At 44.8% G+C, this 23,135-nt stretch overlaps 1 protein-coding gene across 1 annotated transcript in view; it reads right to left on the bottom strand.

Annotated features, from left to right (window-relative positions):
• LOC112239557 (membrane-associated guanylate kinase, WW and PDZ domain-containing protein 3) overlaps positions 1 to 11,904 on the bottom strand; it is an 80,792-nt gene extending 68,888 nt beyond the window's left edge. Inside the window, exon 1 of the mRNA XM_042303594.1 lies at positions 11,526 to 11,904. The gene's annotated coding sequence lies outside the window, so the exon portion shown is untranslated. The remainder of the gene's footprint in view (positions 1 to 11,525) is intronic.
• Between the last annotated feature and the right edge of the window lie 11,231 nt (positions 11,905 to 23,135).

Genomic DNA, 23,135 nt, shown 5'->3' with positions numbered 1-23,135 from the left:
GTAGAACACAGTACAGTAGAGCACAGTATAACACAGTAGAACACAGCACAGTAGAGCACAGGCGAACACAGTAGAGCACAGTAGAGCACAGTAGAACACAGTACAGTAGAGCACAGTATAACACAGTAGAACACAGCACAGTAGAGCACAGTAGAACACAGTAAAGTAGAGCACAGTAGAGCACAGTAGAGCACCGTAGAACACAGCACAGTAGAGTACAGTAGAGCACAGTAGAACACAGAACAGTAGAGCACAGTAGAACACAGTACAGTAAAGCACAGTAGAGTAGAGCACAGTAGAACACAGTACAGTAGAACACAGTAGAGTAGAGCACAGTAGAACACAGTACAGCACAGTACAGTAGAACACAGTAGAACACAGTACAGTAGAACACAATAGAGTAGAGCACAGTAGAACACAGTACAGCACAGTACAGTAGAACACAGTAGAACACAGTACAGTAGAACACAGTACAGTAGAACACAGTAGAACACAGTACAGTAGAGCACAGTAGAACACAGTACAGTAGAGCACAGTAGAGCACAGTACAGTAAAGTAGAGTGCAGGACAGTAAAGTAGAACACAGTAGAGCACAGTAGAGTAGAGCACAGTAGAACACAGTACAGCACAGTACAGTAGAACACAGTAGAACACAGTACAGTAGAACACAGTACAGTAGAGCACAGTAGAGCACAGTACAGTAAAGTAGAGTGCAGGACAGTAAAGTAGAGCACAGTACAGTAAAGTAGAGCGCAGTACAGTAAAGCAGAGCGCAGTACAGTAGAGTAGAGCGCAGTACAGTAAAGTAGAGCGCAGTATAGTAAAGTAGAGCGCAGTACAGTAGAGTAGAGTGCAGTACTACAGAGTCGTAGTACTGTAAAGTACTGTAAAGTATCAAAGTATCAGAGTCGTAGTACTGTAAAGTATCAGAGTCGTAGTACTGTAAAGTATCAGAGTCCTAGTACTGTAAAGTATCAGAGTCGTAGTACTGTAAAGTATCAGAGTCGTAGTACTGTAAAGTATCAGAGTCGTAGTACTGTAAAGTATCAGAGTCGTAGTACTGTAAAGTATCAGAGTCGTAATACTGTAAAGTATCAGAGTCGTAGTACTGTAAAGTATCAGAGTCGTAGTACTGTAAAGTATCAGAGTCGTAGTACTGTAAAGTATCAGAGTCGTAATACTGTAAAGTATCAGAGTCGTAGTACTGTAAAGTATCAGAGTCGTAGTACTGTAAAGTATCAGAGTCGTAATACTGTAAAGTATCAGAGTCGTAGTACTGTAAAGTATCAGAGTCGTAATACTGTAAAGTATCAGAGTCGTAGTACTGTAAAGTATCAGAGTCGTAGTACTGTAAAGTATCAGAGTCGTAGTACTGTAAAGTATCAGAGTCGTAATACTGTAAAGTATCAGAGTCGTAATACTGTAAAGTATCAGAGTCGTAGTACTGTAAAGTATCAGAGTCGTAATACTGTAAAGTATCAGAGTCGTAATACTGTAAAGTATCAGAGTCGTAATACTGTAAAGTATCAGAGTCGTAATACTGTAAAGTATCAGAGTCGTAATACTGTAAAATATCAGAGTCCTAGTACTGTAAAGTATCAGAGTCGTAGTACTGTAAAGTATCAGAGTCGTAGTACTGTAAAGTATCAGAGTCGTAGTACTGTAAAGTATCAGAGTCGTAATACTGTAAAGTATCAGAGTCGTAGTACTGTAAAGTATCAGAGTCGTAGTACTGTAAAGTATCAGAGTCGTAATACTGTAAAGTATCAGAGTCGTAGTACTGTAAAGTATCAGAGTCGTAATACTGTAAAGTATCAGAGTCGTAGTACTGTAAAGTATCAGAGTCGTAGTACTGTAAAGTATCAGAGTCGTAGTACTGTAAAGTATCAGAGTCGTAATACTGTAAAGTATCAGAGTCGTAATACTGTAAAGTATCAGAGTCGTAGTACTGTAAAGTATCAGAGTCGTAATACTGTAAAGTATCAGAGTCGTAATACTGTAAAGTATCAGAGTCGTAATACTGTAAAGTATCAGAGTCGTAGTACTGTAAAGTATCAGAGTCGTAGTACTGTAAAGTATCAGAGTCGTAATACTGTAAAGTATCAGAGTCGTAGTACTGTAAAGTATCAGAGTCGTAGTACTGTAAAGTATCAGAGTCGTAGTACTGTAAAGTATCAGAGTCGTAGTACTGTAAAGTATCAGAGTCGTAATAATAATAATAATACTGTAAGTAAAACTTTCCCCCAATAAAGCAGCACATACCCATATAGATTCATGGAAACAAACATTCTGTTACGGTTTGAGGCATAATCATAAGCCAATCTAAATCAGCTGGTTCACATGGAGAACTGAACCAGTCTACGTTGCCTTCCATGTGGCAACACCCTTCTAGGAACACTCATAAAGCAGACGTTGGGACAATAACTAGGTCACCAGTCCGGACTTATCAAAGACAAATAAAACACTCATAAAGTAGGGAAACTTAGGAGCTGCTTGGGTGATCGAGAGGTAAGGTCATGTGGAGACATTTAGTATGGGCTTGGTGCTGTAGAAAACAAAAGAACACAACAGAATGGAGGGGAAAGATTATTGGTTGTTAGTCAGGAAAAGCAGAGTAGGTATGGTATTGAAAGAGAGGAGAGGAGAGGAGAGGAGAGGAGAGGAGAGGAGAGGAGAGGAGAGGAGAGGAGAGGAGAGGAGAGGAGAGGAGAGGAGAGGAGAGAGGAGAGGAGAGGAGGGAGAGGAGAGGAGAGGAGAGGAGAGGAGAGGAGAGGAGAGGAGAGGAGAGGAGAGGAGAGGAGAGGAGAGGAGAGGAGAGGAGAGGAGAGGAGAGGAGAGGAAGCGTGAATGGAGGAGTATAGGTCAGGTAAATGCTGACAGTGTAAGCAGGGATAATAAAGGACGACCCTCTACTGTCCTCGCATTGGACATCACATCGTTAGATAACCCAGGAACATAGACCTGTCTTTCAGACAAGCACACTACATGACCAAAAGTACGTGGACAGCTGCTCATCCAACATCTCATTGCAAAATCATGGGCATTAATATGGAGTTGGTCCCCCCCTTTGCTGCTATAACAGCCTCCACTCTCCTAGGAAGGATTTCCACTAGATGTTGGAACATTGATGCTATAACAGCCTCCACTCTTCTGGGAAGGCTTTCCACTAGATGTTGGAACATTGCTGATATAACAACCTCCACTCTTCTGGGAAGGCTTTCCACTAGATGTTGGAACATTGATGCTATAACAGCCTCCACTCTTCTGGGAAGGCTTTCCACTAGATGTTGGAACATTGCTGCTATAACAGCCTCCACTCTTCTGGGAAGGCTTTCTACTAGATGTTGGAACATTGCTGATATAACAGCCTCCACTCTTCTGGGAAGGCTTTCCACTAGATGTAGGAACATTGCTGCGGGGACTTGTTTCCATTTATCCACAAGTGAATGGCCTGGCTCGCAGTCGGCGTTACAATTCATCCCAAAAGGTGTTCGATGGAGCTGAAGTCAGGGCTCTGTGCAGCTCAGTCAAGTTCTTTGTGAGCTTGTATGGCCTACCACTTCGCGGCTGAGCCGTTGTTGCTCCTAGATGTTTCCACTTCACAATAACAGCACCCACAGTTGACCGGGGAAGCTTTAGCAGAGCAGAGATTTGATGAACTGACTTGTTGGAAAGGTGGCATCTTATGATGGTGCCACGTTGAAAGTCACTGAGTTCTTCAGTCAGGCCATTCTACCGCCGATATTTGTCTATGGAGATTGCATGGCTGTGTGCTCGAAATTATACACCTATCAGCAACAGGTGTGGATAAAATAGCCAAATCCACTCATTTGAAGAGGTGTCCACATACTTGTGTATATATATATATATATATACAGTGCATTCGGAATGTATTCAGACCCCTTGACTTTTTCACATTTTGTTACATTACAGCTTTATTCTAAAATGGATTAGATTGTTTTTATCCTCATCAATCTGCACACCCCATAATGACATCACAATACCCCATAATGACATCACAATACCCCATAATGACATCACAATACCCCATAATGACATCACAATACCCCGTATTGACATCACAATACGCCATAATGACATCACAATACCCCATAATGACAAAACAATACCCCGTATTGACATCACAATACGCCATAATGACATCACAATACCCCATAATGACAAAGCAATACCCCATAATGACAAAGCAATACCCCATAATGACAAAGCAATACCCCATAATGACAAAGCAATACCCCATAATGACAAAGCAAAAATAGGTTTTTAGATTTATTTTCAAATGTATATAAAAATAATAATTGAAATATCACATTTACATTAGTATTCTGACCCTTTACTCAGTACTTTGTTTAAGTACCTTTGGCAGCGATTACAGCCTCTAGTCTTCTTGGGTATGATGCTATAAACTTGGCACACCTGTATTTGGGGAGTTTCTCCCATTCTTCTCTGCAGATCCTCTCAAGCTCTGTCGGATTGGATGGGGAGCGTCACTTCATAGCTATTTTCAGGTCTCCAGAGATGTTCGATCGGGTTCAAGTCCAGGCTCAGGTTGGGCCACTCAAGGACATTCAGAGACTTGTCCCGAAGCCACTCTTGCATTGTCTTGGCTGTGTGCTTAGGGTCGTTGTCATATTGGAAGGTGAACCTTCGCCCCAGTCTGAGGTCCTGAGCCCTCTGGAGCAGGTTTTCATAAAGGATCTCTCTGTACTTTGCTCCATTCATTTTTCCCTCGATCCTGACTAGTCTCCCAGTCCCTACCGCTGAAAAACATCCCCCAACAGCATGATGCTGCCACCACCATGCTTCACCGTAGGGATGGTGCCGGTTTCCTTCAGACGTGATGCTTGGCATTCAGGCCAAAGAGTTCAATCTTGGTTTCATCAGACCAGAGAATCTTGTTTCTCGTGGTCTGAGAGTCTTTAGGTGCCTTTTGGCAAACTCCAAGCAGGCTTCCGTCTGGCCACTCTACCATAAAGGCCTGATTGGTGGAGTGCTGCAGAGATAGTTGTCCTTCTGGAAGGTTCTCCCATCTCCACAGAGGAACTGATGATGGAGGCCACTGTGTTCTTGGGGACCTTCAATGCTGCACAATTTTGTTAGTACCCTTCCCCAGATCTGTGCCTTGACACAATCCTGTCTCAGGTCTCTACAGACAATTCCTTTGACCATAAAACCTGTTTTTGCTTTGTCATTATGGGGTATTGTGTGTAGATTGATGAAGAAAAACATTAATTTAATACATTTTAGAATAAGGCTGTAACTTAACAAAATTTGGAAAAAGGAAAGGGGTCTGAATACTTGCCGAATACACTGTATATACTGAAGCACGTCTATAAGGCCACCTCCCCCATAATGCACTGCATACGGCAAACAGCTCCCCCATAATGCACTGCATACGACAACCACCTCCCCCATAATGCACTGCATACGGCAACCACCTCCCCCATTCATTGGTTGTGTAAAAATCAACAACAAAAAAAAGATAAATGGTTAAATGCCTTATTGTATTATAGGTTAATACACGTTCTGTGGATGATTAGACTACTGCAGGGCAGATTACGACTTACTGCAGACACTTCTCTGCTCTGACATAGCTTTACCGACACTTTCAGTGTTACCATGTTGGGTACAAATGAACCAGTAGACCTTCAGTTCAGAGCGACTTTTACACGGCTCGTTGCAACCTGGTCTCAGAGCAGTTCATATTATTCTGTACGTAAATCTGAAAGAACACTCTGTTTAGTATGATATGTTACGTTTGGTCTGGTTACATAAGACAGATGGTTTACTTAAAACGAAAGGAGGGTGGTTAGTCAGGGTCGATGGGTGGGCGTATAATACGGACGTCTAACAACCCAAAGAATCTCAAATACCTGACGCAGACGACACCATTCTGTATACTTCAATCGATCGCTGCCTGCACCTGCCCGCCTGTCCAACATCACTACTCTGGACGGCTCTAACTTAGAATACGTGGACAACTACAAATACCTGGGTGTCTGGTTAGACTGTAAACTTTCCTTCCAGACTCACATCAAACATCTCAAATCCAAAGTTAAATCTAGAATTGGCTTCCTATTTCACAACAAAGCATCCTTCACTCATGCTGCCAAACATACCCTCGTAAAACTGACCATCCTACCGATCCTCGACTTCGGGCGATGTCATTTACAAAATAGCCTCCAATACCATACTCAATAAATTGGATGCAGTCTATCACAGTGCCATCCGTTTTGTCACCAAAGCCCCATATACTACCCACCATTGCGACCTGTACGCTCTCGTTGGCTGGCCCTCGGTTCATACTCGTCGCCAAACCCACTGGCTCCAGGTCATCTACAAGACCCTGCTAGGTAAAGTCCCCCCTTATCTCAGCTCGCTGGTCACCATAGCATCACCCACCTGTAGCACTCGCTCCAGCAGGTATATCTCTCTGGTCACCCCCAAAACCAATTCTTTCTTTGGCCGCCTCTCCTTCCAGTTCTCTGCTGCCAATGACTGGAACGAACTACAAACATCTCTGAAACTGGAAACACTTATCTCCCTCACTAGCTTAAAGCACCAGCTGTCAGAGCAGCTGTACATAGCCCATCTATAATTTAGCCCAAACAACTACCTCTTCCCTTACTGTATTTATTTATTTTGCTCCTTTGCACCCCATTATTTCTATCTCTACTTTGCTCATTCTTCCACTGGAAATCTACATTCCAGTGTTTTACTTGCTATATTGTATTTACTTCGCCACCATGGACTTTTTTTTGCCTTTACCTCCCTTATCTCACCTCATTTGCTCACATCGTATATAGACTTATTTTTCTACTGTATTATTGACTGTATGTTTGTTTTACTCCATGTGTAACTCTGTGTTGTTGTATGTGTCGAACTGCTTTGCTTTCTCTTGGCCAGGTCGCAGTTGTAAATGAGAACTTGTTCTCAACTATCCTACCTGGTTAAATAAAGGTGAAATATATATATTTTTTTTTAAATAACTGCAAATGGCCAACACACAGTTGATACCGGAGCACCACCGTCGATGAAGCCAATGCTGCCTACTCGGGTTGGAAAACCGTCTCTCAAGCACTCCACATCGGCTAGGATTCTCCTCTATTCAATACTGGCCATCTAATTCTGACAAAGTTTTAAAAAATAAATAATGTATTGACAAGTAGCTTAACTCCTATGTTGTCAAGATCTCTCCTGAACACTGAATATTTTACCTTACAAATAGATCACCATCTTAGTCATTGAATCCCATGTTTATTGAATGAGGGAATTTTTTTTTAAACATAAAAAGTATTTGGTTGTAGTTGTAATGTTGCAGGGTGGGCCAACCATCCTCCAGGAGAGACACTGAGGGTGCAGGTTATTGCTCCAACCCTGCTCGAACACAACACATTGTACAAAATCAGCTGCTCAACAGGACCTTAATAAACTGACTCCGGTGTGTTTGAGCAGGGTTGATGGGAGGGTTGACCGACCACCCAGTAGCTCTCCAGATGGGCGGGTTGACCGACCACCCAGTAGCTCTCCAGATGGGAGGGTTGACCAACCACCCAGTAGCTCTCCAGATGGGAGAGTTGACCGACCACCCAGTAGCTCTCCAAATGGGAGGATTGACCAACCACCCAGTAGCTCTCCAGATGGGAGGGTTGACCAACCACCCAGTTGCTCTCCAGAAGGGAGGGTTGACCAACCACCCAGTTGCTCTCCAGAAGGGAGGGTTGACCAACCACCCAGAAGCTCTCCAGATGGGAGGGTTGACTGACCACCCAGTAGCTCTCCAGATGGGAAGGTTGACCGACCGCCCAGTAGCTCTCCAGATGGGAGGGTTGACCGACCACCCAGTAGCTCTCCAGATGGGAGGGTTGACCGACCACCCAGTAGCTCTCCAGACGGGCGGGTTGACCGACCACCCAGTAGCTCTCCAGATGGGAGGGTTGACTGACCACCCAGTAGCTCTCCAGATGGGAGGGTTGACCGACCACCCAGTAGCCTTTCAGTGCAGTATTTTACTTTGTGTGGGGGAGGGGGGTGCCTTGCTCAAGTACAGGCAGACAAGTTACTATCACAGGGCAGGCAGACTAGTTACTATCACAGGGCAGACTAGTTACTATCACAGGGCAGGCACACTGTACTATCACAGGGCAGGCAGACTAGTTACTATCAAAGGGCAGACTAGTTACTATCACAGGGCAGGCAGACTGTACTATCACAGGGCAGGCAGACTAGTGACTATCACATGGCAGGCAGACTAGTTACTATCACACGGCAGGCAGACTAGTTACTATCACACAGCAGGCAGACTAGTGACTATCACACAGCAGGCAGACTAGTTACTATCACACAGCAGGCAGAGTAGTTACTATCACACAGCAGGCAGACTAGTTACTATCACACGGCAGACTGTACTATCACACAGCAGGCAGACTAGTTACTATCACACAGCAGGCAGACTAGTTACTATCACACAGCAGGCAGACTAGTTACTATCACACAGCAGGCAGACTAGTTACTATCACACAGCAGGCAGACTAGTTACTATCACACAGCAGGCAGACTAGTTACTATCACACAGCAGGCATATTAGTTACTAGCACACTGCAGGCAGACTAGTTACTATCACACGGCAGGCAGACTAGTTACTATCACACGGCAGGCAGACTGTACTATCACACGGCAGGCAGACTAGTTACTATCACACTGCAGGCAGACTAGTTACTATCACACGGAAGACAGACTAGTTACTAGCACACGGCAGGCAGACTAGTGACTATCACACGGCAGGCAGACTAGTTACTATCACACAGCAGGCAGACTAGTTACTATCACACGGCAGGCAGACTAGTTACTATCACACTGCAGGCAGACTAGTTACTATCACACGGCAGGCAGACTAGTTACTATCACAGGGCAGACTAGTTACTATCACACGGCAGGCAAGACTAGTGACTATCACACGGCAGGCAGACTATGTACTATCACAGGGCAGACTAGTTACTATCACACGGCAGGCAGACTAGTTACTATCACACGGCAGGCAGACTAGTTACTATCACACGGCAGGCAGACTATGTACTATCACAGGGCAGACTAGTTACTATCACAGGGAAGGCAGACTACTGACTATCACACGGCAGGCAGACTGTACTATCACAGGGCAGACAGACTAGTTACTATCACAGGCAGACTAGTGACTATCACACAGCAGGCAGACAAGTTACTATCACAGGCCAGGCAGACTAGTTACTATCACAGGGCAGACTAGTTACTATCACAGGGCAGGCAGACTGTACTATCACAGGGCAGGCAGACTAGTGACTATCACACGGCAGGCAGACTAGTTACTATCACACGGCAGGCAGACTAGTTACTATCACACGGCAGGCAGACTAGTTACTATCACACGGCAGGCAGACTAGTTACTATCACACTGCAGGCAGACTAGTTACTATCACACGGCAGACAGACTAGTTACTATCACACGGCAGGCAGACTAGTTACTAGCACACGGCAGGCAGACTAGTGACTATCACACAGCAGGCAGACTAGTGACTATCACACAGCAGGCAGACTAGTTACTATCACACGGCAGGCAGACTAGTTACTATCACACTGCAGGCAGACTAGTTACTATCACACGGCAGGCAGACTAGTTACTATCACAGGGCAGACTAGTTACTATCACACGGCAGGCAGACTAGTGACTATCACACGGCAGGCAGACTATGTACTATCACAGGGCAGACTAGTTACTATCACACGGCAGGCAGACTAGTTACTATCACACGGCAGGCAGACTATGTACTATCACAGGGCAGACTAGTTACTATCACAGGGAAGGCAGACTAGTGACTATCACACAGCAGGCAGACTGTACTATCACAGGGCAGACAGACTAGTTACTATCACAGGCAGACTAGTGACTATCACACAGCAGGCAGACAAGTTACTATCACAGGGCAGGCAGACTAGTTACTATCACAGGGCAGACTAGTTACTATCACAGGGCAGGCAGACTGTACTATCACAGGGCAGGCAGACTAGTGACTATCACACGGCAGGCAGACTAGTTACTATCACACGGCAGGCAGACTAGTTACTATCACACGGCAGGCAGACTAGTTACTATCACACGGCAGGCAGACTAGTTACTATCACACAGCAGGCAGACTAGTTACTATCACACGGCAGGCAGACTATACTATCACAGGGCAGGCAGACTATGTACTATCACAGGGCAGGCAGACTAGTGACTATCACACGGCAGGAAGACTAGTGACTATCACACGACAGGCAGACTATGTACTATCACAGGGCAGGCAGACTATACTATCACAGGGCAGGCAGACTATGTACTATCACAGGGCAGGCAGACTGTACTATCACAGGGCAGGCAGACGGTACTATCACAGGGCAGGCAGACTGTACTATCACAGGGCAGGCAGACTGTACTATCACAGGGCAGGCAGACTATGTACTATCACAGGGCAGGCAGACTATGTACTATCACAGGGCAGGCAGACTATACTATCACAGAGCAGGCAGACTATGTACTATCACAGGGCAGGCAGACTGTACTATCACAGGGCAGGCAGACTGTACTATCACAGGGCAGGCAGACTGTACTATCACAGGGCAGGCAGACTGTACTATCACAGGGCAGGCAGACTGTACTATCACAGGGCAGGCAGACTATGTACTATCACAGGGCAGGCAGACTATGTACTATCACAGGGCAGGCAGACTATACTATCACAGAGCAGGCAGACTATGTACTATCACAGGGCAGGCAGACTATGTACTAGCACAGGGCAGGCAGACTATACTATCACAGGGCAGGCAGACTATACTATCACAGAGCAGGCAGACTGTACTATCACAGGGCAGGCAGACTGTACTATCACAGGGCAGGCAGACTGTACTATCACATGGCAGGCAGACTGTACTATCACAGGGCAGGCAGACTATGTACTATCACACGGCCTCTGGGCCAAACAGATTAGCAATAATACTATGCCCACATACGCTGCTGCGGGCTAATCCAATACGGAGTTATGTTGGCTGTGGTGTAAATCAGTAGTGTAAATAAATGCTTGGTAATCCTTGGCCAGATGTGTTGAAGACACCAGCTGGTTAATTTGGATAGCCTTCTGAGGAGCTAGTGGCACAGGGGAGCGTTTTAGCAGCAGAGAGCGTAGGGACTCGTGGTAGTCTACATCTATATGATTAAATAGCTAGTAAACGGCGAGATTGATCGGACCTGGGCAACTGCAGCGTTGTGGAGCACAATAGCCTCTGACATAAATGGATCACATAATAGTCTAACCTTGCTTTTTTCATTATGGCAGTAGAGCAATAACAGAGTAAGTAATCTAGCATGTTCTGAATAGAGCAGAACGAGTCTTGTTGAATACATGGTGAAATGGTAACTACGGCAAATAGATTACAAAATAGCCTCAAACAAAAAAACGTCGCAAAAATGCACATTTGTCTCAACGGCATACCTTCATAATTCCAGCCTCCTTCTCCGCGACGTTTTTCCTCGTAGCACCTATAGGCAGCTATATATATATATATATATGTATATATCCTTTCTCTGAAGTCTCCAGTCGTATTGATTGGTACCTTGGTGTACCGCTGCCTGACCGGTCACTGCAGGCTCTGCTGCTCTATGATATTAGATAGGTAGAAACCCCGGTTAAAAATCCATTGCACTGCGCAGGCAAATAGATAATGAATGTTGCTGTTAAGATTTGAAAAGAGTGTGTATCTGCAGCGCGACAGTGGTGAAGCGGCTCTACGGCTGCGGGCTGTAATAGACTAATGGAACTAATAGTGGAACACGGGTCAGAATTACAGTGTATTCACTACGGTGCTACTTCCTCTGCTCTCTCTTTCCTCATAGGCGAAGGCAATAAGGAAACGGTGATAAGAGGAACGAACGGGGGAATGGAGGGAGGGGAGATTGTAAGGGAAGGAACATGGATTAAAAAGTCAAAGAAAGAGAAGAGACCTCATTCTGACGATTGGCTAGTGATAGGATAACACTGTGTATTATGGGCTAGTGATAGGATAACACTGTGTATTATGGGCTAGTGATAGGATAACACTGTGTATTATTGACTAGTGATAGGGTAGCACTGTGTATTATTGACTAGTGATAGTGTAGCACTGTGTATTATTGACTAGTGATAGGATAACACTGTGTATTATTGACTAGTGATAGGATAACACTGTGTATTATTGACTAGTGATAGGATAACACTGTGTATTATTGACTAGTGATAGGATAACACTGTGTATTATTGACTAGTGATAGGATAACACTGTGTATTATGGGCTATTGATAGTATAACACTGTGTATTATTGACTAGTGATAGGGTAGCACCGTGTATTATTGACTAGTGATAGGGTAGCACCGTGTATTAGGGGCTAGTGATAGTGTAGCACCGTGTATTATTGACTAGTGATAGGATAACACTGTGTATTATTGACTAGTGATAGTGTAGCACCGTGTATTATTGACTAGTGATAGGGTAGCACCGTGTATTATTGACTAGTGATAGTGTAGCACCGTGTATTATTGACTAGTGATAGGGTAGCACCGTGTATTATTGACTAGTGACAGGGTAGCACCGTGTATTATTGACTAGTGATAGGGTAGCACCGTGTATTATTGACTAGTGATAGTGTAGCACCGTGTATTATTGACTAGTGATAGGATAACACTGTGTATTATGGGCTAGTGATAGTGTAGCACCGTGTATTATTGACTAGTGATAGTGTAGCACCGTGTATTATTGACTAGTGATAGTGTAGCACCGTGTGTTATTGACTAGTGATAGTGTAGCACCGTGTATTATTGACTAGTGATAGTGTAGCACCGTGTATTATTGACAAGTTATAGTGTAGCACCGTGTATTATTGACTAGTGATAGTGTAGCACCGTGTATTATTGACAAGTTATAGTGTAGCACCGTGTATTATTGACTAGTGATAGTGTAGCACTGTGTATTATTGACTAGTGATAGTGTAGCACAGTGTATTATTGACTAGTGATAGTATAGCACCGTGTATTATGGACTAGTGATAGTGTAGCACTGTGTATTATTGACTAGTGATAGTGTAGCACGGTGTAGTATGGGCTAGTGATAGGGTAGCACCGTGTATTATTGACTAGTGATAGGGTAGCACCATGTATTATTGACTAGTGATAGGGTAGCACTGTGTATTATTGACTAGTGATAGGGTAGCACCATGTATTATTGACTAGTGATAGGGTAGCACTGTGTATTATTGACTAGTGATAGGGTAGCACTGTGTATTATTGACACCGTGTATTATTGACTAGTGATAGGGTAGCACCATGTATTATTGACTAGTGATAGGGTAGCACTGTGTATTATTGACTAGTGATAGGGTAGCACCGTGTATTATTGACTAGTGATAGGGTAGCACCGTGTATTATTGACTAGTGATAGGGTAGCACTGTGTATTATTGACTAGTGATAGTGTAGCACCGTGTATTATTGACACCGTGTATTATTGACTAGTGATAGTGTAGTACTGTGTATTATTGACTAGTGATAGTGTAGCACCATGTATTATTGACACTGTGTATTATTGACTAGTGATAGGGTAGCACCGTGTATTATTGACTAGTGATAGGGTAGCACCGTGTATTATTGACTAGTGATAGTGTAGCACTGTGTATTATTGACGAGTGATAGGGTAGCACCGTGTATTATTGACTAGTGATAGGGTAGCACCGTGTATTATTGACACCGTGTATTATTGACTAGTGATAGGGTAGTACTGTGTATTATGGTTATAAACACCTTTTCTGAAAATTGTATTTATCTTTTTACGATTAAGAGGAGTATTGTTCTGAATGGCATTGAAGACAGGTGGTACAGAGGTTTCCTTCTGAATCGGACAGGTAAAAGCCACAGCTCTCTGGTCTGATAAGGTCTTGCAGGCTAACTGATGACTCTGGGCTGTCATGTGGTTGTATGTGTATTAGTCAATACACCTGTAGTAGTCAATACACCTGTAGTAGTCAATACGCCTGTATTAGTCAATACACCTGTATTAGTCAATACACCTGTAGTAGTCTATACTCCTGTATTAGAAAATACACCTGTATTAGTATATACACCTGTATTAGTCAATACACCTGTAGTAGTCTATACACCTGTATTAGTATATACACATGTAGTAGTCAATACACCTGTATTAGTATATACACCTGTATTAGTATATACACCTGTAGTAGTCAATACACCTGTATTAGTATATACACCTGTATTAGTATATACACCTGTATTAGTATATACACCTGTAGTAGTCTATACACCAGTAGTAGTCTGTACACCTGTAGTAGTCTATACACCTGTAGTAGTATATACACCTGTAGTAGTCTGTACACCTGTAGTAGTCTGTACACCTGTAGTAGTCTGTACACCTGTAGTAGTCTATACACCTGTAGTAGTATATACACCTGTAGTAGTCTGTAAACCTGTAGTAGTCTGTACACCTGTAGTAGTCTGTACACCTGTAGTAGTCTATACACCTGTAGTAGTCTCTACACCTGTAGTAGTCTGTACACCTGTAGTAGTCTGTAAACCTGTAGTAGTCTGTACACCTGTAGTAGTCTGTACACCTGTAGTAGTCTGTACACCTGTAGTAGTCTATATACCTGAAGTAGTCTGTACACCTGTAGTAGTCTGTACACCTGTAGTAGTCTGTACACCTGTAGTAGTATATACACCTGTAGTAGTCTGTACACCTGTAGTAGTCTGTAAACCTGTAGTAGTCTGTACACCTGTAGTAGTCTGTACACCTGTAGTAGTCTGTACACCTGTAGTAGTCTATATACCTGAAGTAGTCTATACACCTGTAGTAGTCTGTACACCTGTAGTAGTCTATACACCTGTAGTAGTCAATACACCTGTAGTAGTCTGTACACCTGTAGTAGTCTGTACACCTGTAGTAGTCTATACACCTGTAGTAGTCTATACACCTGTAGTAGTCTGTACACCTGTAGTAGTCTGTACACCTGTAGTAGTCTATACACCTGTAGTAGTCTCTACACCTGTAGTAGTCTCTACACCTGTAGTAGTCTGTACAGTATATCACAGTTTCACACTGTTGAGTTTGTTAAATCATATGTAATAATAATAACATCTCTAATCTCCTTCTCTTCTTCTAAGGATCTTTCATTAGGCTATTTTGTGTCCCATTCCCAATCACTAAAGACCAATGACAATCCCTCTAACTACCACACATACTCTCTCTGCAGTAACATCCTTTTGCTGCACTAATGGTGGTGTTTCTGCTGACTTCAGCACACTGAGACACCCACTGTTTACGGTTCCATGTGAAGTCACAGCAAAGATCCTCAAGTGGAAGGGGATAGTCAACTCTCACCATGGAGCCGTCTGCTGCTGCCTGACCTGGGGAGGGCCTGAGGGACTGAGTAGTGTTTTCAGTTAACCTCCTCCCCAAGCTATTGCGCACAGCGCATATATGCCTGCCTGGAATATCAACCATTCAAAGTTGGCCTTAGTTGAAGTGACCATAGCATTATGTGGGAGTGACCGACTTAGTAAAGTATTTATCATAATTTAATTTCAGCGAGTCAAAAAACTGCAAGTCTTGGGTTAGAGGGAAGGTGTTGTGGGGATTGGTTAGTTTCTCCAGTTTCTCCCAGTCTTTCCTTATTGGCTAATGAAGGCCAAGTTTGAAACATTGGTTCACCAGACTCTTCGCGCATTGAGAGGAATGACATTATGAGAATTCTGGAAACCCCAGGGCCATGAGAGTGACTCTATAACTCTGATAATAAAGGGAGATTCAGGACACCCCAGGGCCATGAGAGTGACCATATAACTCTGATAATAAAGGGAGATTCAGGACACCCCAGGGCCATGAGAGTGACCATATAACTGATAATAAAGGGAGATTCAGGACACCCCAGGGCCATGAGAGTGACCATATAACTCTGATAATAAAGGGAGATTCAGGACACCCCAGGGCCATGAGAGTGACTCTATAACTCTGATAATAAAGGGAGATTCAGGACACCCCAGGGCCATGAGAGTGACTCTATAACTCTGATAATAAAGGGAGATAAAGGACATCATAACCACTACACACACAAAGGTGTGTGAGACCCTGGTCTAAAGTAGTGCCCTATGTCCCCTAGTGAGAGAGAGCGAGAGAGAGAATATAGAAGCATGATATATAGAACATAGAAGCATGATATATAGAATGTAGTAGCATGACCACAGAATCAATACACATATGGATCTGCATTTAAAAAAAAAAAATTATTTCACCTTTATTTAACCAGGTAGGCCAGTTGAGAACAAGTTCTCATTTGCAACTGCGACCTGGCCAAGATAAAGCATAGCAGTGTGAGCAGACAACACAGAGTTACACATGGAGTAAACAATTAACAAGTCAATAACACAGTAGAAAACAAAGGGGGAGTCTATATACAATGTGTGCAAAAGGCATGAGGAGGTAGACGAATAGTTACAATTTTGCAGATTAACACTGGAGTGATAAATGATCAGATGGTCATGTACAGGTAGAGATATTGGTGTGCAAAAGAGCAGAAAAGTAAATAAATAAAAACAGTATGGGGATGAGGTAGGTGAAAATGGGTGGGCTATTTACCAATAGACTATGTACAGCTGCAGCGATCGGTTAGCTGCTCAGATAGCTGATGTTTGAAGTTGGTGAGGGAGATAAAAGTCTCCAACTTCAGCGATTTTTGCAATTCGTTCCAGTCACAGGCAGCAGAGTACTGGAACGAAAGGCGGCCAAATGAGGTGTTGGCTTTAGGGATGATCAGTGAGATACACCTGCTGGAGCGCGTGCTACGGATGGGTGTTGCCATCGTGACCAGTGTACTGAGATAAGGCGGAGCTTTACCTAGCATGGACTTGTAGATGACCTGGAGCCAGTGGGTCTGGCGACGAATATGTAGCATAAACATCAAAATTCCCAATGCAAAGTTACACCTCCCATTTCTATTTTTGAGTTATTACATAAAACTGATGAGAATTCCGAAGAATGCCAAAGTTATGTCGGGGAAAAATCCAGGGGGTGATGTAATATGTAGGACCTGGCAAGCCAGTCTATTCCCTGATAATGTAAGCACCAACACTAATAACTTTAAATGTGTAACTTCAAATTCAACCAAATTGTTTGCACTCATCACAACTGGTTTCATCAATCAACTTGCAAGGTTGTTAGCCCTACCATCCTGCTAACGTTAGCCCTACCATCCTGCTAACGTTAGCCCTACCATCCTGCTAATGTTAGCTCTACCATCCTGCTAACGTTAGCCCTACCATCCTGCTAACGTTAGCCCTACCATCCTGCTAATGTTAGCTCTACCATCCTGCTAACATTAGCTCTACCATCCAGCTAACGTTAGCCCTACCATCCTGCTAACGTTAGCTCTACCATCCTGCTAACGTTATCCCTACCATCCTGCTAATATTAGCTCTACCATCCTCCTAACGTTAGCCCTACCATCCTGCTAACGTTAGCCCTACCATCCTGCTTACGTTAGCCCTACTACCCTGCTAACGTTAGCCCTAGTACCCTGCTAATGTTAGCCCTACCATCCTGGTAATGTTAGCTCTACCATCCTGCTAACGTTAGCCCTACCATCCTGGTAATGTTAGCTCTACCATCCTGCTAACGTTAGCTCTACCATCCTGCTAACGTTAGCCCTACCATCCTGCTAATATTAGCTCTACCATCCTCCTAACGTTAGCCCTACCATCCTGCTAACGTTAGCCCTACCATCCTGCTAACGTTAGCCCTACCATCCTGCTAATATTAGCTCTACCATCCTCCTAACGTTAGCCCTACCATCCTGCTAACGTTAGCCCTACCATCCTGCTAACGTTAGCCCTACCATCCTGCTAACGTTAGCCCTACTAACCTGCTAATGTTAGCCCTACCATCCTGCTAACGTTAGCCCTACTACCCTGCTAACGTTAGCCCTACCATCCTGCTAACGTTAGCCCTACCATCCTGCTAACGTTAGCCCTACCATCCTGCTAACGTTAGCCCTACCATCCTGCTAACGTTAGCCCTACCATCCTGCTAACGTTAGCCCTACCATCCTGCTAACGTTAGCCCTACTAACCTGCTAATGTTAGCCCTACCATCCTGCTAACGTTAGCCCTACCATCCTGCTAACATTAGCCCTACTACCCTGCTAACGTTAGCACTACTAACCTGCTAATGTTAGCTCTACCATCATGCTAACGTTAGCCCTACCATCCTGCTAACGTTAGCCCTACTACCCTGCTAACGTTAGCCCTACCATCCTGCTAACGTTAGCCCTACCATCCTGCTAACGTTAGCCCTACCATCCTGCTAACGTTAGCCCTACTACCCTGCTAACGTTAGCCCTACTACCCTGCTAATGTTAGCCCTACCATCCTGCTAACGTTAGCCCTACCATCCTGCTAACGTTAGCCCTACCATTCTGCTAACGTTAGCCCTACCATCCTGCTAACGTTAGCCCTACTACCCTGCTAACGTTAGCACTACTAACCTGCTAATGTTAGCCCTACCATCCTGCTAACGTTAGCCCTACTACCCTGCTAACGTTAGCACTACTAACCTGCTAATGTTAGCCCTACCATCCTGCTAACGTTAGCCCTACTACCCTGCTAACGTTAGCCCTACTAACCTGCTAACGTTAGCCCTACCATCCTGCTAACGTTAGCCCTACCATCCTGCTAACGTTAGCCCTACCATCCTGCTAACGTTAGCCCTACTACCCTGCTAACGTTAGCACTACTAACCTGCTAATGTTAGCCCTACCATCCTGCTAACGTTAGCCCTACCATCCTGCTAACGTTAGCCCTACTACCCTGCTAACGTTAGCCCTACTACCCTGCTAACGTTAGCCCTACCATCCTGCTAACGTTAGCCCTACCATCCTGCTAACGTTAGCACTACTAACCTGCTAATGTTAGCCCTACCATCCTGCTAACGTTAGCCCTACCATCCTGCTAACGTTAGCCCTACTACCCTGCTAACGTTAGCCCTACCATCCTGCTAACGTTAGCCCTACCATCCTGCTAACGTTAGCCCTACCATCCTGCTAACGTTAGCCCTACTACCCTGCTAACGTTAGCCCTACCATCCTGCTAACGTTAGCCCTACTACCCTGCTAACGTTAGCCCTACTACCCTGCTAACGTTAGCACTACTACCCTGCTAACGTTAGCCCTACTACCCTGCTAACGTTAGCCCTACCATCCTGCTTAATGTTAGCCCTACCATCCTGCTAACGTTAGCCCTACCATCCTGCTAACGTTAGCCCTACTACCCTGCTAACGTTAGCCCTACTACCCTGCTAACGTTAGCCCTACTACCCTGCTAACGTTAGCCCTACCATCCTGCTTAATGTTAGCCCTACCATCCTGCTAACGTTAGCCCTACCATCCTGCTAACGTTAGCCCTACTACCCTGCTAACGTTAGCCCTACTACCCTGCTAACGTTAGCCCTACCATCCTGCTAACGTTAGAACTGCGTGACACAGCCAGTTGTTATCAACACCTAGCTTACAGCTACATTAAAGTAAATTATTATTATTATTGAAAGTTTCCAGCGTTGCAGGAGCTGTGTTTACTTTGCTTTGTTTCAGGACAATGTGGACCGCGCTGCCTTTCAATGTAGCAACTGCTAGCTTGCGGAGGACTACAGGAGCGAAGTGGCTACTCTTAGCAAGCAAGTAGCAAACCTACACAAGCTACCAGGGAATCCACACACACATTTTTCTTTCACCTCAGCAGATTCTTTCACCTCAGCAGATTCAACAGCCACAACCAACTGACCGGTGCTGGGTCTCCCCATTCCCTGGAGGATGGAGCTGTTCTCTGGCAACGGGAGTCTCCTTGGAGATGTTGAGCCGACCAGACCAGAAACGTCTTTTCCACCCTGGAACCAGAGGTTCCGGCGCCTTCTTCCTCGGGGGCTTCCCATTCATCCTCTGTCCTGACTCCCTCTCCATTGGCTTCTACCTCGGGTTCAGAGCTCCCACCCTCATCAAACCCACATCATTGCATAGTGCAGAAAATACACGAGAGTTCAGGGACTGTTGTGTTCAAAACACCTTTCCAGCTGTCAGGCATTCCCTTGGCAGCACGAGCCTCTCGGTGGATGCTGCAGTGTACCCAAGAGCCTCTCGGTGGATGCTGCAGTGTACCCAAGAGCCCCTCGGTGGATGCTGCAGTGTACCCAAGAGCCCCTCGGTGGATGCTGCAGTGTACCCAAGAGCCTCTCGGTGGATGCTGTAGTGTACCCAAGAGCCCCTCGGTGGATGCTGTAGTGTACCCAAGAGCCCCTCGGTGGATGCTGCAGTGTACCCAAGAGCCTTTCGGTGGATGCTGCAGTGTACCCAAGAGCCTCTCGGTGGATGCTGCAGTGTACCCAAGAGCCTCTCGGTGGATGCTGCAGTGTACCCAAGAGCCTCTCGGTGGATGCTGCAGTGTACCCAAGAGCCCCTCGGTGGATGCTGCAGTGTACCCAAGAGCCCCTCGGTGGATGCTGCAGTGTACCCAAGTGGCATCGGGAGCAACTGCCTGCACATGTATTACCACTCCACTATGTCTCCCTGTCATGGCTTTTGCACCATCAGTACAGATACCAACATGAGCAGCAGCTACGTTTGGCTACACACAGACCATTAGTGGAAGTCCCGTGAGAGAGTAACAGATTAATGTGATTGGATGTTCATTATTTGACTAGGCTTCCTGTATTTGACATTGTGTTGTTATTCCGCTGAACACTAGATGGTTTTATTTTAGGCAGTGAAACGAGGCTACTCAGGCGAGAAGAGAAGAAACAAATCCCAAATGTATTTCCGTTGGAAAATATAAATGGACTGTTTGAAAATGTGAATCACATTTTTTTGACTGGCGTACCCTCGACGGCATTGTGCGTACCCCAGTTTGGGAATACCTGCTCTACAGGAACGACGGAGTCCATCCAAATCAGCTTGGCTCCTGGACTCCTGTCCACACATTTCAAGACTTCATTAAAACAATGACCTATCAATGACCCAAGACCAGCTCCGCTAATCCCTACCATTGTGACAATGAGGCGTCATGATCCTAGGAGCGTTGGCAAACACAATGTAAGTAACTTAATTGCACCGAAAACATCTGTTTATCCTACAGCTATTGTGAGCAGTAATCATGCGCCTATAAACCAGAGTTACACTGTTAGTTACACTGTTAGCACTGAGGCGGTGTGCAATAGCAGGAAGACCACTTCAACAGCTCACCCTGCACTATCAGCTCCAATGTAAATAACATGACTAAGTCTACCTCTGATAAGCTTCCCAGTAAAGCATTAAAAACAATCAAGCAACCCAGAAAAGTGCTAAAAAGAAATAGCCCATATGAACATACGCAGCCTGAGAAACAAGGTCAACATTTAAATTGGAATGGACATAGAAGAGGATCACAACAGCGTCAGCGCCGGGTAACATAAGGACATACGACAGTCAATACAGCAATGGGGAACTGACAAATATAGGAGAGGTAATGAAACAGGTGATTGAGTCCAGGTGAGGCCAATAATTTGCTGATGCACGTGACGAGGGAAGCAGGTGTGCATAATGATGATGGCAGGAGTGCGCAGTGCTGGGCAGAGAGAGGAATCAGGCGTGATACAAGAGTAGCTAAAATGAGGACATGTCTGTCCATAATAAAGCGCTGCTCTGCCTTCTTAACAGCACTATCAACAAGGCAGGTCCTACAGGCCCTAGTTTCTACCTTCATAACAACACTATCAACAAGGCAGGTCCTACAGGCCCTAGTTTATACCTTCTTAACAGCACTATCAACAAGACAGATCCTACAGGCCCTAGTTTCTACCTTCTTAACAGCACTATCAACAAGGCAGGTCCTACAGGTCCTAGTTTCTACCTTCTTAACAACACTATCAACAAGGCAGGTCCTATAGGCCCTAGTTTCTACCATCTTAACAGCACTATCAACAAGGCAAGTCCTACAGGCCCTAGTTTCTACCTTCTTAACAACACTATCAACAAGGCAGGTCCTACAGGCCCTAGTCTCTACCTTCTTAACAACACTATCAACAAGGCAGGTCCTACAGGTCCTAGTTTCTACCTTCTTAACAACACTATCAACAAGGCAGGTCCAATAGGCCCTAGTTTCTACCATCTTAACAGCACCATCAACAAGGCAAGTCCTACAGGCCCTAGTTTCTACCTTCTTAACAACACTATCAACAAGGCAGGTCCTACAGGCCCTAGTTTCTACCTTCTTAACAACATTATCAACAAGGCAGGTCCTACGGGCCCTAGTTTCTACCTTCTTAACAACATTATCAACAAGGCAGGTCCTACAGGCCCTAGTTTCTACCTTCTTAACAAGGCAGGTCCTACAGGCCCTAGTTTCTACCTTCTTAACAACATTATCAACAAGGCAGGTCCTACAGGCCCTAGTTTCTACCTTCTTAACAACACTATCAACAAGGCAGGTCCTACAGGCCCTAGTTTCTACCTTCATAACAACACTATCAACAAGGCAGGTCCTACAGGCCCTAGTTTCTACCTTCTTAACAACATTATCAACAAGGCAGGTCCTACAGGCCCTAGTTTCTACCTTCTTAACAACACTATCAACAAGGCAGGTCCTACAGGCCCTAGTTTCTACCTTCATAACAACACTATCAACAAGGCAGGTCCTACAGGCCCTAGTTTCTACCTTCATAACAACACTATCAACAAGGCAGGTCCTACGGGCCCTAATTCCTACCTTCTTAACAACACTAGCAACAAGGCAGGTCCTACGCCCTAGTTTCTACCTTCTTAACAACACTAGCAACAAGGCAGGTCCTTACAGGCCTTGTCGCCCCCTGGACTGTTTGCAGTTATAGGTAACCAGATCGTGACTACAACTAAGTTACTAAGTCTTTGACAACACTGTGTTGTTATGTTGGTGATTTTAAAACTCATGCTTCCTACCCTTTAAAAATATGACTTCCCACTATTGGCTCACACATAAACAGTTCAGAACCATGGACAGCAGCACCCTGGTCA

This window comes from Oncorhynchus tshawytscha, linkage group LG22 (genome assembly GCF_018296145.1).
Source record: "Oncorhynchus tshawytscha isolate Ot180627B linkage group LG22, Otsh_v2.0, whole genome shotgun sequence".
NCBI classification, from domain to species: domain Eukaryota; kingdom Metazoa; phylum Chordata; class Actinopteri; order Salmoniformes; family Salmonidae; genus Oncorhynchus; species Oncorhynchus tshawytscha.
The sequence above is the reverse complement of the archived record's forward strand: the minus strand, read 5'-3'. Positions and strand labels throughout refer to the sequence as shown.